The sequence below is a fragment of the Bos grunniens genome, chromosome 9 (assembly GCF_055505025.1).
Source record: "Bos grunniens cultivar Pamir isolate PY7600 chromosome 9, Bosgru_T2T1.0, whole genome shotgun sequence".
NCBI lineage: Eukaryota > Metazoa > Chordata > Mammalia > Artiodactyla > Bovidae > Bos > Bos grunniens.
The window spans coordinates 44485618-44498548 of NC_141173.1; the positions used below are offsets into that span (position 1 = coordinate 44485618).

Sequence of the window (12931 nt, forward strand, 5' to 3'; positions counted from 1 at the left end):
ACTGGTGGGCTGCCGTCTATGGGGTCGCACAGAGTCGGGCACGACTGAAGCGACTTAGCAGCAGCAGCAGCGGCAGAGTAGGATGGGGAGGAAGGTGGGAAGGATATTCAGGTGGTGGGAAACATAGTAAACCTATGGCTGATTCATGTTGATGTTTGATAGAAACCAACATAATACTGTAAAGCAATTATCCTTCAATTAAAAAATAAAGTAAAAAATATATATATGCAGTCTTTGACCACTATTTTTTAAAAACACCAAATAAAACAGAAAATAATGGAGGCAGTCCTAAGATGGCGAAGGAATAGGACAGGGAGACTATTTTCTCCCCCACAAATTCATCAAAAGAACATTTAAACGCTAAGTAAATTCCACAAAACAACTTCTGAATGCCGGCAGAGGACATCAGGAACCCAGAAAAGCAGCCCATTGTCTTCGAAAGGAGATGTTTTATCAACGGTGCTGTACAGAAGGAAAAGTCTTGAGACTACTGTAAAAATAAGACTGAAAACCAGAAGCAGGAGGCTTAAGTCCAAATCCTGAGAACACCAGAGAACTCCTGACTCCAGGGAACATTAATCGACAGGAGCTCATCAAACGCCTCCATACCTACACTGAAACCAAGCACCAACCAAGGGCCAACAAGTTCCAGAGCAAGACATACCATGCAAATTCTCCAGCAACACAGGAACACAGCCCTGAGTTTCAATATGCAGGCTGCCCAAAGTTACTCCAAACCCATTGACATCTCATAACTGGACACTTTATTGCACTCCAGAGAGAAGAAATCCAGCTCCACCCACCAGAACACCGACACAAGCTTCCCTAACCAAGAAACCTTGACAAGCCACCGGTACAACCCCACCCACAGGGAGGAAACTCCACAATAAAGAGAACTCCACAAACTGCCAGAATACAGAAAGGCCACCTCAAACTCAGCAATATAAACAAGATGAAGAGACAGAGGAATACCAAGCAGGCAAAGGAACAGGATAAATGCCCACCAAACAAAAGAGGAAGAGATAGGGAATCTACCTGATAAAGAATTCCAAATAATGATAGTGAAAATGATCTAAAATCTTGAAATCAAAATGGACTCACAGATAAATAGCCTGGAGACAAGGATTGAGAAGATGCAAGAAAGGTTTAACAAGGACCTGGAAGAAATAAAAAAGAGTCAATATATAGTGAATAATGCAATAAATGAGATCAAAACCATTCTGGAGGCAACAAATTGTAGAATAACAGAGGCAGAAGATAGGATTACTGAAGTAGAAGATAGAATAAATAAATAAATCAGAGAGGAAAAAAGAAAAACGAATTACAAGAAATGAGGACAATCTCAGAGACCTCCAGGACAGTGTTAAATGCCCCAACATTCGAATCATAGGAGTCCCAGAAGAAGAAGACAAAAAGAAAGACCATGAGAAAATACTTGAGGAGATAATAGTTGAAAACTCCCCTAAAATGGGGAAGGAAATAATCACCCAAGTCCAAGAAACCCAGAGAGTCCCAAACAGGATAAACCCAAGGCAAAACAACCCAAGACACATATTAATCAAATTAACAAAGATCAAACACAAAGAACAAATATCAAAAGCAGCAAGGGAAAAACAACAAATAACTCACAAGGGGATTCCCATAAGGATAACAGCTGATCTTTCAATAGAAACTCTTCAGGCCAGGAGGGAATGGCAAGACATACTTAAAATGATGAAAGAAAATAACCTACAGCCCAGATTACTGTACCCAGCAAGGATCTCATTCAAATATGAAGGGCCAAGTGGGCTTTATCCCAGGAATGCAAGGATTCTTCAATATCTGCAAATCAATCAATGTAATACACCACATTAACAAATTGAAAAATAAAAACCATATGATTATCTCAATAGATGCAGAGAAAGTCTTTGACAAAATTCAACATCCATTTATGATAAAAACTCTCCAGAAAGCAGGAATAGAAGGAACATACCTCAACATAATAAAAGCTATATATGACAAACCCACAGCAAACATTATCCTCAATGGTGAAAAATTGAAAGCATTTCCTCTAAAGACAGGGACAAGACAAGGGTGCCCACTTTCACCATTACTATTCAACATAGTTTTGGAAGTTTTGGCCACAGCAATCAGAGCAGAAAAAGAAATAAAAGGAATCCAAATTGGAAAAGAAGAAGTAAAACTCTCACTGTTTGCAGATGACATGACCCTCTACATAGAAAACCCTAAAGACTCCACCAGAAAATTACTAGAACTAATCAATGAATATAGTAAAGTTGCAGGATATAAAATCAACACACAGAAATCCCTTGCATTCCTATACATTAATAATGAGAAAATAGGAAGAGAAATTAAGGAAACAATTCCATTCACCATTGAAACAGAAAGAATAAAATACTTAGGAATATATCTACCTAAAGAAACTAAAGACCTATACATAGAAAATATAAAACACTAGTGAAAGAAATCAAAGAGGACACTAATAGATGGAGAAATATACCATGTTCATGGATTGGAAGAATCAACATAGTGAAAATGAGTATACTACCCAAAGCAATTTATAGATTCAATGCAATCCCTATCAAGCTACCAACAGTATTCTTCACAGAGCTAGAACAAATAATTTCACAATTTGTATGGAAATACAAAAAACCTCGAATAGCCAAAGTGATCTTGAGAAAGAAGAATGGAACTGGAGGAATCAACCTACCTGACTTCAGGCTCTACTACAAAGCCACCGTCATCAAGACAGTACTGGCACAAAGACAGAAATATAGATCAATGGAACAAAATAGAAAGCCCAGAGATAAATCCACGCACATATGGACACCTTATCTTCGACAAAGGAGGCAAGAATATACAATGGATTAAAGACAATCTCTTTAACAAGTGGTGCTGGGAAATCTGGTCAACCACTTGTAAAAGAATGAAATTAGAACACTTTCTAACACCATATACAAAAATAAACTCAAAATGGATTAAAGATCTAAATGTAAGACCAGAAACTATAAAACTCCTAGAAGAGAACATAGGCAAAACACTCTCTGACATACATCACAGCAGGATCCTCTATGACCCACCTCCCAGAATATTGGAAATAAAAGCAAAAATAAACAAATGGGACCTAATTAACCTTAAAAGCTTCTGCACATCAAAGGAAACTATTAGCAAGGTGAAAAGACAGCCTTCAGAATGGGAGAAAATAGCAGCAAATGAAGCAACTGACAAACAACTAATCTCAAAAACATACAAGCAACTCCTACAGCTCAACTCCAGAAAAATAAATGACCCAATCAAAAAATGGGCCAAAGAACTAAATAGACATTTCTCCAAAGAAGACATACAGATGGCTAACAAACACATGAAAAGATGCTCAACATCACTCATTATCAGAGAAATGCAAATCAAAACCACAATGAGGTACCATTTCACACCAGTCAGAATGGCTGCAATCCAAAAGTCTACAAATAATAAATGCTGGAGAGGGTGTGGAGAAAAGGGAACTCTCTTACACTGTTGGTGGGAATGCAAACTAGTACAGCCACTATGGAGAACAGTGTGGAGATTCCTTAAAAAACTGGAAATAGAACTGCCTTATGATCCAGCAATCCCACTGCTGGCATACACACTGAGGAAACCAGAAGGAAAAGAGACACATGTACCCCAATGTTCATTGCAGCAATGTTTATAATAGCCAGGACATGGAAGCAACCTAGATGTCCATCAGCAGATGAATGGATAAGAAAGCTGTGGTACATATACACAATGGAGTATTACTCAGCCATTAAAAAGAATACATCTGAATCCGTTCTAATGAGGTGAATGAAACTGGAGCCTATTATACAGAGTGAAGTAAGCCAGAAAGAAAAACACCACTACAGTATACTAACGCATATATATGGAATTTAGAAAGATGGTAACAATAACCCTGTGTACAAGACAGCAAAAGAGACACTGATGTATAGAACAGTCTTATGGACTCTGTGGGAGAGGGAGAGGGTGGGAAGATTTGGGAGAGTGGCATTGAAACATGTAAAATATCATGTATGAAACGAGTTGTCAGTCCAGGTTCGATGCACGATACTGGATGCTTGGGGCTAGTGCACTGGGATGACCCAGAGGGATGGTATGGGGAGGGAGGAGGGTTCAGGATGGGGAACACATGTATACCTGTGGTGGATTCATTTTGATATTTGGCAAAACTAATACAATTATGTAAAGTTAAAAAATAAAATAAAATAAAAAAACACCAAATATGAAGGAGAAATCAAAAGCTTTACAGACAAGCAGAAGCTGAGAGAATTCAGCACCACCAAACCAGCTCTCCAACAAATGCTAAAGGATATTCTCTAGACAGGAAACACAAAAAGGGTGTATAAACTCGAATCCAAAACAATAAAGTAAATGGCAACAGGATCATACTTATCAATAATTACCTTAAAAGGAAATGGGTTGAATGCCCCAACCAAAAGACAAAGACTGGCTGAATGGATACAAAAACAAGACCCCTATATATGTTGTCTACAAGAGACCCACCTCAAAACAGGGTACACATACAGACTGAAAGTGAAGGGCTGGAAAAAGATATTCCATGCAAATAGAGACCAAAAGAAAGCAGGAGTAGCAATACTCATATCAGATAAAATAGACTTTAAAACAAAGGCTGTGAAAAGAGACAAGGACACTACATAATGATCAAAGGATCAGTCCAAGAAGAAGATATAACAATTATAAATATATATGCACCCAACATAGGAGCACCATGATATGTAAGACAAATGCTAACAAGTATGAAAGGGGAAATTAACAATAACACAATAATAGTGGGAGACTTTAATACCCCACTTATACCTATGGATAGATCAACTAAACAGAAAATTAACAAGGAAGCACAAACTTTAAATGATACAATAGACCAGTTAGACCTAATTGATATCTATAGGACATTTCACCCCAAAACAATGAATTTCACCTTTTTCTCAAGCGCACACAGAACCTTCTCCAGGATAGACCATGTCCTGGGCCATAAATCTAGCCTTGGTAAATTCAAAAAAATTGAAATCATTCTAAGCATCTTTTCTGACCACAATGCAGTAAGATTAGATCTCAATTACAAGAGAAAAACTATTAAAAATTCCAACATATGGAGGCTGAACAACACACTGCTGAATAACCAACAAATCACAGAAGAAATCAAAAAATATATCAAAATATGCATAGAAACTAATGAAAATGAAAACACAACAACCCCAAACCTGTGGGACACTGTAAAAGCAATGCTAAGGGGAAAATTCATAGCAATACAGGCATACCTCAAGAAACAAGAAAAAAGTCAAATAAATAACCTAACTCTACACCTAAAGCAATTAGAAAAGGAAGAAATGAAGAACCTCAGGGTTAGTAGAAGGAAAGAAATCTTAAAAATTAGAGCAGAAATAAATGCAAAAGAAACAAAAGAGACCATAGCAAAAATCAACAAAGCCAAAAGCTGGTTCTTTGAAAGGATAAATAAAATGGACAAACCATTAGCCAGACTCATCAAGAAACAAAGGGAGAAAAATCAAATCAATAAAATTAGAAATGAAAATGGAGAGATCACAACAGACAATACAGAAATACAAAGGATCATAAGAGACTACTATCAGCAATTATATGCCAATAAAATGGACAACGTGGAAGAAATGGACAAATTCTTAGAAAATTACAACTTTCCAAAACTGGACCAGGAAGAAATAGAAAATCTTAACAGACCTACCACAAGCACAGAAATTGAAACTGTAAGCAGAAATCTTCCAGCAAACAAAAGCCCAGGTCCAGACGGCTTCACAGCTGAATTCTACCAAAAATTTAGAGAAGAGCTAACACCTATCCTACTCAAACTCTTCCAGAAAACTGCAGAGGAGGGTAAACTTCCAAACTCATTCTATGAGGCCACCATCACCCTAATACCAAAACCTGACAAAGATCCCACAAAAAAAGAAAACTACAGGCCAATTATCACTGATGAATATAGATGCAAAAATCCTTAACAAAATTCTAGCAATCAGAATCCAACAACACATTAAAAAGATCATACACCATGACCAAGTGGGCTTTATCCCAGGCATGCAAGGATTCTTCAATATCTGCAAATCAATCAATGTAATTCACCACATTAACAAATTGAAAAATAAAAGCCATATGATTATCTCAATAGATGCAGAGAAAGCCTTTGACAAAATTCAACATCCATTTATGATAAAAACTCTCCAGAAAGCAGGAATAGAAGGAACATACCTCAACATAATAAAAGCTATATGTGGCAAACCCTCAGCAAACATTATCCTCAATGGTGAAAAATTGAAAGCATTTCCCCTAAAGTCAGGAACAAGACAAGGGTGCCCACTTTCACCATTACTATTCAACACAGTTTTGGAAGTTTTGGCCACAGCAATCAGAGCAGAAAAAGAAATAAAAGGAATCCAAACTGGAAAAGAAGACATAAAACTCTCACTGTTTGCAGATGACATGATCCTCTACATAGAAAACCCTAAAGACTCCACCAGAAAATTACTAGAGCTAATCAATGAATATAGTAAAGTTGCAGGATATAAAATCAACACACAGAAATCCCTTGCTTTCCTATACACTAATAATGAGAAAATAGAGAAATTTAGGAAACAATTCCATTCACCATTGCAACAAAAAGAATAAAATACTTAGGAATATATCTACCTAAAGAAACTAAAGACCTATATATAGAAACTATAAAACACTGGTGAAAGAAATCAAAGAGGACACTAACAGATGGAGAAATATACCATGTTCCTGGATCGGAAGAATCAGTATAGTGAAAATGAGTACACTACCCAAAGCAATCTATAGATTCAATGCAATCCCTATCAAGCTACCAACGGTATTTTTCACAGAGCTAGAACAAATAATTTCACAATTTGTATGGAAATACAAAAACCTCGAATAGCCAAAGCAATCTTGAGAAAGAAGAATGGAACTGGAGGAATCAACCTTCCTGACTTCAGGCTCTACTACAAAGCCACAGTCATCAAGACAGTATGGTACTGGCACAAAGACAGAAATATAGATCAATGGAACAAAATAGAAAGCCCAGAGATAAATCCACGCACCTACGGACACCTTATCTTTGACAAAGGAGGCAAGAATATATAATGGAGAAAAGACAATCTCCGTAACAAGTGGTGCTGGGAAAACTGGTCAACCACTTGTAAAAGAATGAAACTAGAACACTTTCTAACACCATACACAAAAATAAACTCAAAATGGATTAAAGATCTAAATGTAAGACCAGAAACTATAAAACTCCTAGAGGAGAACATAGGCAAAATACTCTCTGACATACATCACAGCAGGATCCTCTATGACCCACCTCCCAGAATATTGGAAATAAAAGCAAAAATAAACAAATGGGATCTAATTAAACTTAAAAGCTTCTGCACAAGAAAGGAAACCATAAGCAAGGTGAAAAGACAGCCTTCAGAATGGGAGAAAACAATAGCAAATGAAGCAACTGACAAACAACTAATCTCAAAAATATACAAGCAACTCCAACAGCTCAATTCCAGAAAAATAAATGACCCAATCAAAAAATGGGCCAAAGAACTAAATAGACATTTCTCCAAAGAAGACATACAGATGGCTAACAAACACATGAAAAGATGCTCAACATCACTCATTATCAGAGAAATGCAAATCAAAACCACAATGAGGTACCATTTCATGCCAGTCAGAATGGCTGTGATCCAAAAGTCTACAAGCAATAAATGCTGGAGAGGGTGTGGAGAAAAGGGAACTCTCTTACACTGTTGGTGGGAATGCAAACTAGTACAGCCACTATGGAGAACAGTGTGGAGATTCCTTAAAAAACTGGAAATAGAACTGCCATACAACCCAGCAACCCTACTGCTGGGCGTACACACCGAGGACACCAGAATTGAAAGAGACACGTGTACCCCAATGTTCATCGCAGCACTGTTTATAATAGCCAGGACATGGAAACAACCTAGATGTCCATCAGCAGATGAATGGATAAGAAAGCTGTGGTACATATACACAATGGATTATTACCCAGCCATTAAAAAGAATACATTTGAATCAGTTCTAATGAGGTGAATGAAACTGGAGCCTATTATACAGAGTGAAGTAAGCCAGAAAGAAAAACACCAATACAGTATACTAACGCATATATATGGAATTTAGAAAAATGGTAACGATAACCATGTAAGCAAGACAGCAAAAGAGACACAGATGTATAGAACAGTCTTTTGGACTCTGTGGGAGGGGAGAGGGTGGGATGATTTGGGAGAATGGCATTGAAACATGTATAATATCATATATGAAACAAATCACCAGTCCAGGTTCGATGCATGATACTGGATGCCTGGGGCTGGTGCACTGGGATGACCCAGAGGGATGGTACGGGGAGGGAGGAGGGAATGGGGTTCAGGATGGGGAACATGTGTATACCTTTGGCGGATTCATGTTGATGTATGGCAAAACCAATATAATATTGCAAAGTAATTAACCTCCAATTAAAATAAATAAATTTATATTAAAAAAAGAAAATAATGGAACACATCACATTTAGTAAGGATAAGCATTGTTCATAATTTTTTTAGTTATGTGTTTGTATGTGTGTTTTATCAGGGAAGGTTGAGTGTCAAAGTGATGCTTTCAAACTGTGGTGTTGGAGAAGATTCTGAGAGTCCCTTGGACTGCAAGAAGATCAAACCAGTCAATCCTACAGACATCAACCCTGAACATTCATCGGAAGAACTGATGCTAAAACTGTAGCTTCAATACTTCAGCCACCTGATACAAAGAACTGTCTCATTAGAAAAGACCCTGATGCTGGGAAAGATTGAAGACTGGAGAAGAAGGGAACCACAGAGGATGAGATGGTTGGATGGCATCACAGACTCAATGAACATGAGTTTGAGCAAGTGCTGGGAGTTGGTGATGGACAGGGAAGGCTGGCATGCTGCAGTTCAAGGGGTTGCAAAGAGTTGGACATGACTGAGTGACTGAACAACAACAACAAAGTAAAATGCATTTCTCACTGCTGATCACAATCAGAGTTGGGAAGTGCTGGCATTACACTGTAGAGCAAACCAGTTATGTTTAAAATCCTTTACTGGTGTTCCACTGCCAAGGACAAAGCCCCTTATCTTTAAGGGGCACAAGGCCTTGTATAGCTTTCTCTCAGTGTCAGTTTATTCCATGCAGCCCCTTGTTCTCTGTGTTCTAGTCACAAAGAGACATTTTCAATTCCTCCTCCAACAGATTGTTTGGTTAAGAACCTGTCACAGGTCAGACAAAGCTCCAGGAGCATAAGCTAGCAGAGGCCAGCTCCCTGCCCCCACAGAGCTTACAATTAGGGTCTTCCATGCTCCCTCCAACCAGTGGGCCTGCTTAGTATTCTGGCCCCCACCCCTTACCCCCACTGCAGCACTCCCATCCCGCATACTGTTGAACTGAAGATCTATAATGATCACCCCTTCTTCAGGCCACAGACAAAGGTCTCAGTGTCATTTCTTTGGGTCACTTCCTCTGACAAGTCCCCATCATTTATCGAATGATTCTGAGGGAGTGTCAAAGACTCATTCACAAAATAAGAGAATGATATACTAGTGATAGAAAATGTGACTCAAAAATTCTCAGAATCGAGTTTTCTATTAAAAAAAAAAGAAAAACGAAGGGAAAACTCTATGATAGACAACACACACAAAATACAAGTGATGTCCAAAGCATTCACCAGTTCTTTCTGAAGAATTGCTTGCTACAGATGAGTAAACAGAGGCTCCTCTTTGCTTTTATTAAACAGAATCATCCCTGGGAAACAGGACTCTGACCTGGCAACTCAGATCTTGGAGTCTTAGTCTTGCAGAATAGCAAATGTGTAGCAAATTCCAGCAGGAAGTAATGAACTTCCTTTTGGGTTCAGCAGGGGATAAAGAAAGAATATTATGTCTGTAAAATTATTGGAGAGGTTCCTCTACTAGGTATCACATTATGCTTGTACAACTTCAACTTTCCCCAAACCACCTCTCCACACATTTATGAAAAAAAATATTACTTACTACAAATGAGTTCAATTCTATTATTTACTCTACATGTTGAAAAGAGGTTAAGAGGGTCTTCACAATTTTAGATTTAATATCAAGAAAAAAATTATTCATACTTTTTACCTGAAAACTCAGTTATGACCAGAAAGTCATTAGATAATTTAGGAGGAGAGGTCATGCCTGCAGGCACTGCCTCAGTTTGAGCACAGCACTGGATCACTGATCAACACCTCCACTAGCTAGCAAGACAGACAGTTCCCCAAAGCACCAGCAACTCTCATAACTCTCCTCACCTTTTCTTGGCTTAAAATGCTCTTCTCCTCACCTTCCTCTACCTAACAAACTCCTGCTCCTACTTTGAGATTTAGCTCACATCTCCTTTGCGAAACCTTTGACTTCCCCTCAAAGAACTGACCACCCTCATTTATCTCCTCATAAATATTGTGGGGGTCATAATTTTCATATAATATTATAGAGAGTTGCTCATTGTCTGTCTATACCACTAGATAATGCAGTCCATGTAGGCAGGAACTGTATGACATTCATCTATTTCTAGTCTCATTCTTTGCACAGTGCCTGGCACTTATCAAAGTTTATTCTGTGTTCTATAAGTATTCAATAAATATTTAAGAGTCTACTCTTTTTTTGTGTGTTTGCTTTAGGTTTTTAGTCATAAGTAGAAGAATATGGAATCGGGTGACAAATGTTGAGTCAACAGCCAGGGAAACTGTACTAACTTGTTTCTGTGATCAGGACAAGAAGCAGGGTCAGGTACAAACAGCAAACTCAGGAGTACAGCGTGACCATAAAGCATATTTTGTTTGGGACCCTATCACAAAGTAAGCCACCTTTGTTTTCAGAATGTTCTGGCTGTTTTTGCCATCAGCCCTTTACTCATTCTGAGTCTACTCTTAAAGGGCTCTGACAAATCATTTGATTTCTTCCAACACCAAGGCCAATCTTTTTAAGACCACTTGAAACTATTCTGCCCTCACATGTGATCAAGCTGCTCCTCCTGCATCTGTTTATATTCCTATGCTTCTGGAATATTTTTTCCATCCATTTCTAGGGCCCAATAAAGCAAACAAGAAAAAATGAGAGAGAGAGAAAACACAAACACAATTGTTGTTGTTCAGTCACTCAATCAAGACTGACTATTTGCAACCCCATGGACTACCAGCATGGCAGGACTCCCTATCCTTCACTGTCTCCTGGAGTTTGCTCAAACTCATGTCCACTGAGTCGATGATGCCTTCCAACCATCTCATCCTCTGTCACACCCTTCTGCTCCTGCCTTAAATCTTTCCCAGCATCAGGGTTTTTCCTGATGCTCTTCACATCAGGTGGCCAAAGGATTGGAGCTTTAGCACCAGTCCTTCCAATGAATATTCAGCATTGATTTCCTTTAGGATTGACTGGTTTGATCTCCTTGCTGTCCAAGGGACTCTCAAGAGTCTTCTCCAACACCACAGTTCAAAAGCATCAATTCTTTGGCTCTCAGCCTTCTTCATGGCCCAACTATCACATCCATACAAGACTACTGGAAAAACCATAGCTTTGACTAGACAGACTTTTGTCAGCAAAGTGATGTCTCTGCTTTTTAATGCAATGTCTAGGTTTGTCGTGGCTTTTCTTCCAAGGACCAAACGTCTTTTAATTTTATGGCTGCAGTCACCATCTGCAGTGATTTTGGAGCCCAAGAAAATAGAGTCTGTCACTGTTTCCATTGTTTCCCCATCTATTTGCCTTGAAGTGATGGGACCAGATACCATGATCTTAATTTTTTGAATGTTGAGTTTTAAGCCAGATTTTTTCACTCTCCTCTTTCATCTTCATCAAGAGGCTCTTTAGTTCCCCCCTTCACTTTCTGCCATAAGGGTGGTGTCATCTGAATATCTGAGGTTATTGATATCTCTCCTGGTGATCTTGATTCCAGGTTGTGCTTCATCCAGCTCGGCATTTTGCACCATGTATGCTGCATATAAGCTGAATAAGCAGGGTGACAATATACATACTCCTTTCCCAATTTAAGACTTCCCTGGTGGCTCAGACGGTAAAAGCATCTGCCTACAATGCAGGAGACCCAGGTTCGATCCCTGGGTTGGGAAGATCCCCTGGAGAAGAAAATGGCAACTCACTCCAGTATTATTGCCTGGGAAATCCCATTGATGGAGAAGCCTGGTGGGCTACAATCCATGGGGTCGCAAAGAGTCGGACATGACTGAGCGACTTCACTTTCTTTCCCAATTTGGGACTAGTCCGTTGTTTCATGTCCAATTCTAACTGTTGTTTCTTGACCTGTATACAGATTTCTCAGGAGGCAGGTAAGGTAGTCTAGTATTCTCATCACTTGAATTTTCCTCAGTTTGTTGTGATCCATGCAGTCAAAGGCTTTGACACAGTCAATGAAGCAGAAATAGATGTTTTTCTGGAATTCTCTTGCTTTTCTATGATCCAGCAGATGTTGGCAATTTGATCTCTGGCTCCTCTCCCTTTTCTAAATCCAGCTTATACATCTGGAAGTTCTCAATTCATGTACTGTTGAAGCCTAGCTTGAAGGATTTTGAGCATGACCTTGCTAGCATGTGAAATGAGTGCAATTGTACTGCAGTTTGAACATTCTTTGGCATTGCCCTTCTTTGAGATTGGGAAGAAAACAACTTTTCCAGTTTTCCGGCCACTGCTGAGCTTTCCAAATTTGCTGGCAGATTGAGTGCAGTCCTTTAACAGCACCATCCCAAAGAAAAAGAAATGCAACAAGGCAAATGGTTATCTGAGGAGACCCTGCAAATAGCTAAGGAGATAAGTGAAAGGCAAAAGAGAAAGGGAAAGATATACCCAACTGAATGCAG

At 38.8% G+C, this 12931-nt stretch overlaps 1 protein-coding gene and 1 non-coding gene across 2 annotated transcripts in view; one reads left to right on the forward strand and one right to left on the reverse strand.

Moving 5' to 3' along the window:
• The window catches only part of CRYBG1 (crystallin beta-gamma domain containing 1), a 235500-nt gene that overhangs the window by 183169 nt on the left and 39400 nt on the right, over positions 1-12931 (reverse strand). The window lies entirely within an intron of this gene.
• On the forward strand, positions 12115-12187 carry TRNAC-ACA (transfer RNA cysteine (anticodon ACA)). Its single transcript has one exon. It is a non-coding gene; the product is annotated as a tRNA-Cys (tRNA).